Source organism: Triticum urartu, chromosome 1A (genome assembly GCF_056163025.1).
Source record: "Triticum urartu cultivar PI428250 chromosome 1A, HENAU_Tu73, whole genome shotgun sequence".
Lineage (NCBI taxonomy): Eukaryota > Viridiplantae > Streptophyta > Magnoliopsida > Poales > Poaceae > Triticum > Triticum urartu.
Genome location: NC_141873.1, coordinates 43,273,454 through 43,286,415, shown reverse-complemented (window position 1 = coordinate 43,286,415; position 12,962 = coordinate 43,273,454). Strand labels below are relative to the sequence as shown.

Here is a 12,962-nt window from a genome sequence, read left to right as displayed (position 1 = left end):
ATCCCATGCCGTTTGGAGTGCGACCTACGCCCGCCACCAACAGCCGTTGAGCTTAGGGTGCAGACTTGAGGAGGAGTCCGCGGCGAGTGAGTGGGCACGAAGTGGGCAAGGGTTTTCTTTTTTTCCTTTTGCATGTGTGAGCATGGTTCGCAGAGGCGACGGAGATGAATCGTGTGCGATAGTAAATCACCGAGATTGAATAGGAATCCAAATTTCCTTTGTCCTTCATCCATGAGTTTTTTTCTACGTTGAAATTTGACACTTTTCTGGGTTCATTTACAATATTTAGGGGATTATGTGCATTTTGTAGGCATTAATGCACATAATTCAAATTTAAACAATTAGTTCTTGAAAAGGTGCACAAGAATCACTACAAGGATCCGGGTCTATTGCAACAAAACTGTTTGTTGCAATACATGTTGTTTCGTGGCGATAAGTACCTATTGCCACGAAACGACATTCGTTGGCAACCGTTGCGACTGGACACATGGTAATAGGTTATTACCACGAAAAAGGAATTGCGGCAATAAAGCGTGCTATCGCAACATCTATGCGGGAAGTTGCCACATGTTTTCCCGTGGCAACACTCACCTGATGCTACAATTTGATTTGTGGAGATAGCTTTAATGCAACATGTAACGAATCGTGGCGACTGATATCTCGTAGCGATAGACATTTGTGACAACAACCTATGCCAACGACGACCGTTTTGTGGCGCAATACTCTTCCGTGGCAATAGTCAATTGTGGCAATAAACTATGGCCACAATCCTTATTTTTGTGGCATTATGCATGTTGCCACGACCCACCACACTTGCGGCAATAAACTATGGCAACAATCCTTGTTTTCCTCGCATTAGGCATGTTGCCACGACCCACTGCACTTGTGGCATTAACTTATAACAACAAATATTCCAGTCGTCATAACAGTAAATTGCAACATACTTGTTTTGGTAGTGATAAATAGGTATCACAACAAGTAAAGTCTTTGTAGCAAAAAACTATTACGACAACTTAACCTTTCCGTGGCGATACTCTATTTCAACAAAACGTACTTTGGTGGTGAAATAGTTATCGCATCATGAAAACAATTATGGTGACAAGCTATTACGACAATATAAAGTGCTCTGTTGCAACATCCTAGTGCAACAAAACAGGTAGGCGTAGAGACTGAGATATGACGCAACAATATATTTGTATTGGTGCTAGCATGTGGCAACCAAAAGTGGGTTGTGATAATAACCTATTGCAACCGTAAAAAAATACAGGCTTTCAATTACAATATTCAAAACCATACGTATAATATGTAAATTCATAAAATTCATAATTCTCATAGCAAATATCCATCAAATGAAACTCAAATGTAATTTCGCCATCCTAATTAACTGCGAAGACTAAAATGTCTGTGATCTAGAGTCCAGTCCAGCTAGTTCTTTGGATCCTGCAATCAAGAAATAAAAAAGGTTCTAGTTAATGAGTCGAACATAACATACACCATACAATTATTCTAGCCCCATTGTTAAAAAGAACTATCGTCAAACTAACTAGACTAATACTGTGTCAGCAAGCATGTAACTGAGGGATCAGAACAATTATACAAGTGTAAACGTGTAAAGCATAAGCACTAGTACATCTACTAAAAGCTTCTCTTTTGAGAAAAAACATTACTTTATAACTTAAGGATGCTGGGCTGAATCACCCAAAGCACATGCAACCATAAGGGCTGGTACATCGGCCTCCCATTCCCAGGGCCGGCCCTGAGGGGGTGGCAGGGGGCGGCCGCCCAGGGCCCCCGAAATCTAGGGCCCCCCTCCAGGGTTCGCAAGGAGCCCATGGCCCAGACCATAAGGAGGCAGCGACCTAGACGCACGTAGTCCACGAGTATTCATGTTTTTCCTTCTTTTTATCGCGAGTTCGCAGCTTCGTGACGATACTATTCCCTCGAGGGCCCCGATTGTGAGACGCGCCGCTGATGTAGATCGCTCTCCGCCATGTGGCCGGCTGGTCTTCCTCCAGGTCCCCGGGCCCGTTGTGTTATCCCGCATTCGTGAGATGCCTCTCATGTGCAAGACGAAGCCACCCTACTTATAAGGTCATCCCTAACTTCCTTTTTCTAGTTGGTCACGTTTATATGGTGCAGCAACAGTCAGATCTTAGAAGGTCTCGCATATGATGCAATACAAAATTTTGATTTCGTGTGCCCATTGCTCTATTTCTTACTTCAATCTGGACTTTATCAATAGAACACCAATCGCCTTATCTATTGAAAAAATTTCCTACTATGTGTTCGATTGTCGGTCTTTGCATTCTCTCTCCAAATCATCATGACTGCAAATTTAACTTAAAAATTGGAAGAAGGTCTCAGCTATTCTTACACGCATAATTTCAATCCAAGCATGGTTATATAACAAGCCACTCAGACTCCCATAGCCATCAGGTAGGTAAATGATCTTTTATTGTTGCAAATGAAGCTTTAAAACTTTATAAACCTTTCATCTTGATGTTTGCCCTCTATCATGTATTCGATTTGTCTAATTAAGTAAAGGAATACACCATTTACAAATTTTGTGTTATTTTGGAACAATAGACAATAATAAGTTAAGTAAAGGAATGAACTAAAAAATGAGATTATTATTTTGATCTTTATAGTAGGGGCCCTGGTTGTAATTTCGCCTTGGGCCCCCGAAATATCAGGACCGGCCCTGCCCATTCCACATAGTGGTTAGGTTTGTACATCCTACCAAGACTAGCAAGCTCGTGAGAAAAGAGTTTGTCGAGCGACGACATACATTAATTTCATAATAAGAAAACCATAATTTGAGCTGGTACTTGGTATCCTCAATAATAAAAGCTTCTGCTATTGATTTAAGTTGTGACTCGATGTATAGTTTCAGTAAAGTTCATGTCCCTGGCTAGCACATATTCATTTTTTGTTTAAGTTGTGACTTGATGCAACAACAACACATGGTAAAAGAGAACAAGCAACTAGCTAATTATGAAGGCCAATGACGTATAAAATGTAGGTGAACATGAAGAGAAAGCAAGGTTGTGACTTACCATTGCTTTAAACATTCGAGAATTCCTTGCTGCAGCTTGTATGAGCGCATTTGAAGAAATAGCAGTTGGCCTTGAACCTGAAGTCTTATTAGGAATAGATCTTTGTAATAGAATATTTTGCAAGTTTGGATTACTATTTTCTTTGTTGTCAACCCTCTTCGCAGGCACCTGTAAATAGAAGTGCACTTTTAGCAATGCAAGTAAGCAACATAAATCTTACAAGGTCAAAAGCGTATGACTGTAATCACCTGTTGGGTTCCCATCTGTTGGCTCAATTCTACAAACTTTGCCATCATGTTTTTTTTTCAAATTCCAGTCTTGATGTTCGCTCCTCTTGCAATAATCTTTCCCTTTCAGCACACTCTTCTTTTAACCTCTCCTCAAGTTGTTCTCTCTCAGCACACTCCAAGTTAATCCTCTCTTGTGTGTTTGCATGTTCAGCTTGTAGTTGATCTTCCAATTCGTTGACCTGCTGGCTGAGCTGAGAGTTTCGCTCTCCTGGGTGGCTGCTATAGCACGAGCTTGCTCTTCAATCTGGATACGAAACCTTTCAGAACCAGTTGAATTTTTCGCCATCTATCCGTACCCACGAGGCTGCGATGACTTGCATTCCAGAGTGTCTTTGTATGCGGTCTGAAAAATATTGTTTTTCTGCTCACTTGAAAGTGGACCTTCAGTTTCAGTTTCTTTGTTTTTAACCTCTTCAAGTGCTTTGTCCTAAAAATGAAAGGAACAATTATAGGTGCGACATCAATGTTGACACTATAGAAGATGAAACAAGAATAACACGGTCCAACACATGAATAATCCCATCTCATGATGAAACATGCCGAATGCACATCATTGACTAACTATAGAATAACCAAAAGTCAATGTACTCACGTAAACTTTCTGGGAATCTGTGTTAGACCATGTTCCATCGTTCGTGTGGGTGAGTTCCCATAGAGCAATACAATCTGGCTCTTCTCCAGTTTCCAAGTTTCTCTGCAAGTAATATAACAATAAGATGCTTGAAACATGACACCATATTTAGCAACGAGGCATACATATTTAGTTGGACTCATACCTTCTCAAAACTAACTTGCGAGTAAGATTTTGATCCGATTCTGTGTTTTGTCTTCTGTTTCTTACGGTTATCGGCGTTCTTTTGGCTACGATCCTAGCAATTCATTGGAACCAAATATAACGTGAGACTAGCCATTTCATCTTTACACATAGTAGACAAACAGTGATCATAGAGATAACCTAGAATTTTGAATCAGTGCCAAAGTACTCAATCATCCATTCTCACTCTTCTGGTTGTAAATCTTCCAGTAGATTAGCCAATCTAGCTGCATCTATTTTGTATGCCTTGTAAGTGGAGCTTAGAGTTGATCGCCAGCCTCTATATCGCTCTTTCGCAGTTTTGAGAACCTTTTCTTCTGTTTCTGGTGTATCTTCCAGGTCCCATCTGTCCTGTAAACATACAACAAATAAATATACATAAGTAGTGCATTATCGATGGTAAAATAAGATAACACATGTGGAAAAGATTGTACGCACTATCATATCTACAACAATGAGTCGATGGATTATAGGGTGAATGTCCGACCATGTCCTCACTCCTATGAGTGGTAACTTTCTTTTCATTATGACTACCACGTCATCCTTGAACGAACGATAGTTCATTCCTACTGTACCACCCATTTTTCCAGAGAATGTAATATTTAGCTTTGCAGATCCATTGGCAAAACGCTTCTTAGATGCTTTAAAACCTTTGAAAACACCTTGGCCTTTCTTCTTCTGTCCACTAGCTTCTACAGCCCAAATCATACAAAAAATTTGTATTACTCGGTATTAGATTGTAAGAAATGATGACACAAATGTAAACGAAAGCAAGTACCATCCTGTAGTAGCGCATGATACGTCTCCAATGTATCTATAATTTTTGATTGCTCCATGCTATATTATCTACTGTTTTGGACTATATTGGGCTTTATTTTCCACTTTTATATTATTTTTGGGACTAACCTATTAACCGGAGGCCCAGCCCAGAATTGCTGCTTTTTTCCTATTTCAGTGTTTCGGATAAATGGAATATCAAACGGAGTCCCAACAGAAAAAAAATCTTCGGAAACATGATTTTCTCACCGAACATGATCCAGGAGACTTGGACCCTACTACAAGGGATCAAAGAGGTGGTCAAGAGGGTGGGGGGCGCGCCCCCCTAGGTCGCGCCCCTGCCTCGTGGGCCCCTCGGTGCTCCACCGACGTACTCCTTCCTCCTATATATACACACGTACCCCCAAACGATCAGAAGAGGAGCCAAAAACCTAATTCCACTGCCGCAACTTTCTGTATCGACGAGATCCCATCTCGGGGCCTGTTCCGGAGCTCCGCCGGAAGAGGGCCGTCATCATGGAGGGCTTCTACATCATCTTAGCCCCTCCGATGAAGTGTGAGTAGTTTACCTCAGACCTTCGGGTCCATAGTTAGTAGCTAGATGGCTTCTTCTCTCTCTTTGAATCTCAATACAAAGTTCTCCCCCTCTCTTGTGGAGATCTATTCGATGTAATCTTCTTTTTGCGGTGTGTTTGTTGAGACCGATGAATTGTGGGTTTATGATCAAGTCTATGTATGAATAATATTTGAATCTTCTCTGAATTCTTTTATGTATGATTGGTTATCTTTGCAAGTCTCTTCGAATTATTCGTTTGGTTTGGCCAATTAGATTGGTAGTTCTTGCCATGGGAGAAGTGCTTAGCTTTGGGTTCGATCTTGCGGTGCCCTTACCCAGTGACAGAAGGGGAAGCAAGGCACGTATTGTATCGTTGCCATCGAGGATAACAAGATGGGGTTTATTTCATATTGCATGAATTTATCTCTCTACATCATGTCATCTTGCTTAAGGCGTTACTCTGTTTTTAACTTAATACTCTAGATGCATGCTGGATAGCGGTCGATGAGTGGAGTAATAGTAGTAGATGCAGAATCGTTTCGATCTACTTGTCACGGACGTGATGCCTATATACATGATCATGCCTAGATATTCTCATAATTATGCTCAATTCTATCAATTGCTCAACAGTAATTTGTTCACCCACCGTAGAATACTTATGCTCTTGAGAGAAGCCACTAGTGAAACCTATGGCCCCCGGGTCTATTCTCATCATATCAATCTCCATCACTTTTATATTGTTTTGCTATTTACTTTGCTTTTACTTTTTAATTTGCGCCTTTATATCAAAAATACCAAAAATATTCTATCTATCAGATCTCACTCTCGTAAGTGACCGTGAAGGGCTTGACAACCCCTAATCGCGTTGGTTGCGAGTAGCTATCTCTTTGTGCAGGTACGAGGGACTTGAGTGTGGGCTCCTACTGGATTGATACCTTGGTTCTCAAAAACTGAGGGAAATACTTACGCTACTCTGCTGCATCATCCCTTCCTCTTTGGGGAAAACCAATGCAAGCTCAAGATGTAGCAAGAAGGATTTCTAGCGCCGTTTCCGGGGAGTCTACGCAAAAAGTCATATACCAAGTACCCATCACAATCCCTATCTCTCGCATTACATTATTTGCCATTTGCCTCTCGTTTTCCTCTCCCCCAATTCACCCTTTCCGTTTTATTCGCCCTCTCTCTCTATCCTCCCTCTCTATTTGCCTCTTTTCCCTCGCCATGAAAGAACCAAAAAGAGTTGGGGGTTCTCTCCCAAGTTCTAGTGAATTAGACAATCTTGCTATCTTATCTAAACTCATAAATCGGAATGCTATAGAACAACTTGCCGGAGTTATCAATGAGAACCTTAGTAATTTCGATGAAGATGATTCTGGAATTTTTCGTTATTTACTTGATGAATATTTGAAAGATGCTTGGGATAGGCTGTTAAGGATCCGGGCTAGCTATGTACCCCAATATCAAATTGAGGTTTACTTAAAAAGCTTTTATGTTGGGCTACCCGCTTCATTCAAACAAGTCTTAGATTCTATTTTCGAGGGGGGTTTTCTTGAAGGGGACCCCATAGATACCTATGAGAGGATGAAAACTATATTTGGGCACCCCATTAATGAGAAAACTGAAATCACATCTCTCTTGCTTTCTTACCAAAACAAATCTATTAAAGAGATAAAAGCTAGCCTAGATGCCAATTTCCGCAACATTCTTAATCTTTCTTCTACCATTAATGGACATGTACTCTGTCAAAATAGACAGATTAATTCCATAGATAACAAGTTTGCTCTCCTTTTCTCTAAAACCAAAGATGGCAATACCTAGATCTATTCTTGCTCGTTATGCCTAGCTAGGGGCGTTAAACGATAGCGCTTGTTGGGAGACAACCCAATTTTATTTTTATTCCTTGCTTTTTGATCCTGTTTAGTAATAAATAAATTATTTAACCTATGTTCTGGTTGTGTTTTTTGTGTTTAATTAGTGTTTGTGCCAAGTAGAACCGTTGGGAAGACTTGGGAAAAGTCTTGTTGAACTTGCTGTAAAAAACAGAAACTTTAGCGCTCACGAGAACTGCTGTCATTTTTATTTGAAAAGTGATATTTAGTTAATTCTTTTTGCATATGATTAATAGATAAATTCCTAACGTCCAGAAATTTATTTTAGAATTTTTGGGGTTCTATATCTTACGCTAGCTACAGATTACTACAGACTGTTCTGTTTTTGACAGATTCTGTTTTTCGTGTGTTGTTTGCTTATTTTGATGAATCTATGGCTAGTAAAATAGTTTATAATCCATAGAGAAGTTGGAATACAGTAGGTTTAACACCAATATAAATAAATAATGAGTTCATTACAGTACCTTGAAGTGGTCTTTTGTTTTCTTTCGCTAACGGAGCTCACGAGTTTTCTATTTTGAGTTTTGTGTTGTGAAGTTTTCAAGTTTTGGGTGAATTCTTTTGATGGATCATGGAACAAGGAGTGGCAAGAGCCTAAGCTTGGGGATGCCCCCGGAAGGCATCCCCTCTTTCGTCCACTTCCATCGGTAATTTACTTGGAGCTATATTTTTATTCACCAACATGATATGTGTTTTGCTTGGAGTGTCTTGTATTATTTGTGTCTTTGTTTGCTAGTATGCCACAATCATCCTTGCTGTACACACCTTTTGAGAGAGCCATACATGAATTAAAATTTGATATTATACTCTATGTGCTTCACTTATATCTTTTGAGCTAAGTAGTTTTGCTTTATGTGCTTCACTTATATCTTTTGAGCTAGATAATTTTGCTCTATGTGCTGCACTTATATCTTTTGAGCTAGATAATTTTACTCTATGTGCTTCACTTATATCTTTTGAGCTAGATAATTTTTCTCTATGTGCTTCACTTATATCTTTAGAGCGTTATAATTTTGCTCTATGTGCTTCACTTAGATCTTTTAGAGCACGGTGGTGGATATGTTTTAAAGAAACTATTGATCTCTCATGCTTCACTTAAATTAATTTGAGAGTCTCTTAATAGCATGGTAATTTTCCTAATAATAATATGCTTGGTATTCAAGATTTGTGAAACTCTCTTTTGAGTGTGTTGAATACTAAGAAAAGATTGAAGAATGATAATTGTTTTGAGTTATGGAGGTGATAATATTAAAGTGATGCTAGTTGAGTAGTTGTGAATTTAAAGAATACTTGTGTTGAAGTTTGTGATTCCCGTAGCATGCACGTATGGTGAACCGTTATGTGATGAAGTCGGAGCATGATTTATTTATTGATTATCTTCCTTATGAGTGGCGGTCGGGGACGAGCGATGGTCTTTTCCTACCAATCTATCCCCCTAGGAGCATGCGCATAATACTTTGCTTTGATAACTTCTAGATTTTTGCAATAAGTATATGAGTTCTTTATGACTAATGTTGAGTCCATGGATTATACACACTCTCACCCTTCCACCTTTGCTAGCCTCTCTAATACCGCACAACTTTCGCCGGTATCATACACCTACCATATACCTTCCTCAAAACAGCCACCATACCTACCTATTATGGCATTTCCATAGCCATTCCGAGATATATTTCCATGCAACTTTCCACCATCTAGTTCATCATGACACACTTCATCATTGTCATATTGCATATCCCGGCACACCGCCGGATGCATTCACATAGAGTCATATTTTGTTCTAAGTATCGAGTTGTAATTGTTGAGTTATAAGAAAAATAAAAGTGTGATGATCATCATTATTAGAGCATTGTCCCAGTGAGGAAAGAATGATGGAGACTATGATTCCCCCATAAGTCGGGATGAGACTCCGGACGAAAAAAAAGAGGCCATAAAAAAAAAGAAAAGGCCCAAACAAAAAAATGATGAGAGAAAAAGAGAGAAGGGACACTGTTACTATCCTTTTACCACACTTGTGCTTCAAAGTAGCACCATGATCTTCATAGTAGAGAGTCTCTCATGTTATCACTTTCATATACTAGTGGGAATTTTTCATTATAGAACTTGGCTTGTATATTCCAATGATGGGCTTCCTCAAATTGCCCTAGGTCTTCATGAGCAAGCAAGTTGGATGCACACCCACTTAGTTTCTTTTTGAGCTTACATATACTTATAGCTCTAGTGCATCCGTTGCATGGCAATCCCTACTCACTCACATTGATATCTATTGATGGGCATCTCCATAGCCCGTTGATACGCCTAGTTGATGTGAGACTATCTTCTCCTTTTTGTATTCTCCACAACCACCATTCTATTCCACCTATAGTGCTATATCCATGGCTCACGCTCATGTATTGCGTGAAGATTGGAAAAGTTTTGAAAAAGTTAGAGTATGAAACAATTGCTTGGCTTGTCATCGGGGTTGTGCATGATTTAAATACTTTGTGTGGGGAAGATGGACCATAGCCAAACTATATGATGTTGTAGGGATAACTCTCTTTGGCCATGTTATTTTGAGAAGACATAATTGCTTTGTTAGTATGCTTGAAGTATTATTATTTTGTATGTCAATATAAACTTTTATCTTGAATCTTTCTAATCTGAATATTCATTCCACAATTAAGAAGATTTGCATTGAAATTATGCCAAGTAGCACTCCGCATCAAAAATTCTCTTTTTATCATTTACCTACTCGAGGACGAGTAGGAATTAAGCTTGGGGATGCCTGATACGTCTCCAACGTATCTATAATTTTTGATTGCTCCATGCTATATTATCTAATGTTTTGGACTATATTGGGCTCTATTTTCCACTTTTATATTATTTTTGGGACTAACCTATTAATCGGAGGCCCAACCCAGAATTTTTGTTTTTTGCCTATTTCAGTGTTTCGGATAAACGGAATATCAAACGGAGTCCAAACAGAATAAAATATTCGGAAACGTGATTTTCTCACCGAACGTGATCCAGGAGACTTGGACCCTACTGCAAGGGATCAAAGAGGTGGTCACGAGGGTGGGGGGCGCGCCCCCCTGCCTCGTGGGCCCCTCGATGCTCCATCGACATACTCCTTCCTCCTATATATACACACGTACCCCCAAACGATCAGAAGAGGAGACAAAAACCTAATTCCACTGCCGCAACTTTCTGTATCCACGAGATCCCATCTTGGGGCCTATTTCGGAGCTCCGCCGGAAGAGGGCCATCATCACGGAGGGCTTCTACATCATCCTAGCCCCTCCGATGAAGTGTGAGTAGTTTACCTCAGACCTTCGGGTCCATAGTTAGTAGCTAGATGGCTTCTTCTCTCTCTTTGAATCTCAATACAAAGTTCTCCCCCTCTCCCATGGAGATCTATTCGATGTAATCTTATTTTTGCGGTGTGTTTGTTGAGACCAATGAATTGTGGGTTTATGATCAAGTCTATCTATGAATAATATTTGAATCTTCTCTGAATTCTTTTATGTATGATTGGTTATATTTGCAAGTCTCTTCGAATTATCCGTTTGGTTTGGCCAACTAGATTGGTAGTTCTTGCCATGGGAGAAGTGCTTAGCTTTGTGTTCGATCTTGCGGTGTCCTTACCCAGTGACAGAGGGGGCAGAAAGGCACGTATTGTATTGTTGCCATCGAGGATAACAAGATGGGGTTTATTTCATATTGCATGAATTTATCTCTCTACATCATGTCATCTTGCTTAAGGCGTTACTCTGTTTTTAACTTAATACTCTAGATGCATGCTGGATAGCAGTCGATGAGTGGAGTAATAGTAGTAGATGCAGAATCGTTTCGATCTACTTGTCACGGACGTGATGCCTATATACATGATCATGCCTAGATATTCTCATAATTATGCTCAATTCTATCAATTGCTCAACAGTAATTTGTTCACCCACCGTAGAATACTTATGCTCTTGAGAGAAGCCACTAGTGAAACCTATGGCCCCCGGGTCTATTCTCATCATATCAATCTCCATCACTTTTATATTGTTTTGCTATTTACTTTGCTTTTACTTTTTAATTTGCGCCTTTATATCAAAAATACCAAAAATATTCTATCTATCAGATCTCACTCTCGTAAGTGACCGTGAAGGGCTTGACAACCCCTAATCGCGTTGGTTGCGAGTAGCTATCGCTTTGTGCAGGTACGAGGGACTTGAGCGTGGGCTCCTAATGGATTGATACCTTGTTTCTCAAAAACTGAGGGAAATACTTACGCTACTCTGCTGCATCATCCCTTCCTCTTCGGGGAAAACCAACGCAAGCTCAAGACGTAGCAGCGCACGGTTGCGGCGAGAATGGGATGGTCATTCATCAAGGGAACACATGTCATTAGCAGACACTGGAGTGTCAGATTGTTCTGGAGTTCCTGTAAAAGATTTAGTAGTCTTGAAGGTTTAGCTATTTAACCCACACCAAGATTTTATGCATTATAACTAGTGCTAAACAATTTACCAGATCTGGGTTGTCCACGTTGGATTTTGTATGCCGTTATACTTTCCATCCTTGTTAAGAGAACATAGCCTTTCTTTACTGCACACAAAAACAATCATGGGACTTAGCATTAACAAAGCATTGATGTTCTGCACCATTCAGATAGGTGATTATGAAGTAAGGATGTTGTGTACCAGGAGCATCCTCCGTAAAATTCATCATTGTGCCCTTGTGTAGGTAAACCATGCATAAAATTTTGAGTCAATTTAAGAAGAAATGCAATGCATTAAGCAGGCATAAAATCAGTTTAACTCATATTAAAATGAATTCACGCAATTTGTTTGCTCCTTCTGTTTTAAATGGTGTAGGCCTTGATGAAGCTGCTGAAGCGGATGAAGGTGGTGAGGCAGACGTATTGGATGTCGTTGATGCAGAAATTATAGTGCCAAAGATTACAGTACCTGAAGACATCACTAGTTGGTGCAGAAATGATGATGAAGGATTCAACGTTGATGTTTCAGTCATAGAAAATATAAAACCTGTTGAGTTTGAAGATGTCCAGTTCGAATATGATGATGATACTGATGATGATGAGGCTTACGTAAATGATGGGCATGTTGCTCCTTTGGGACAAGAAGAATCAGATGATGACCAAGGGTTCTTTGTATTGTTTTTAATCTCTTGGTAAGGTGCTTTTCACATGTTTAAGCCATGAATATAAGTCCCTGAACTTTTTTGATGGTCACCTATGAGTAGTATCTCTCCTGAAGTTTAATCTAATGTGAAACAGGTTCAAACAAGACACCCCCTGCATAGTGTCATCTGATGTGGCAAATGAGAACAAAAGCTAGTGCCCAACACTACCAGTTTGGTGATGAAGAGAAGAGAAGAGTAGTTGATGTTCTTTTAGTGATGTTGCTATTTTGACAGTGATTCTATGTACGCACTGTTGCTATGAACTTGTGGTTTTTAGTGTTGTTATTATTTTCATTACTTTGCCGTCAACTTATGGTCTTTTGTGTGAACAATCTATACAAGTATGGCTGCTGAAACTTGTGTGCTTTCATGTTGAAACTTGTGTTATATATCTCGCTGAGATAGTTTGTT

The 12,962-nt window shown here is 39.7% G+C and overlaps 1 pseudogene; it reads right to left on the bottom strand.

Moving 5' to 3' along the window:
- Positions 1-1,261: 1,261 nt before the first annotated feature.
- On the bottom strand, positions 1,262-11,946 carry LOC125548700 (uncharacterized; annotated as a pseudogene).
- Between the last annotated feature and the right edge of the window lie 1,016 nt (positions 11,947-12,962).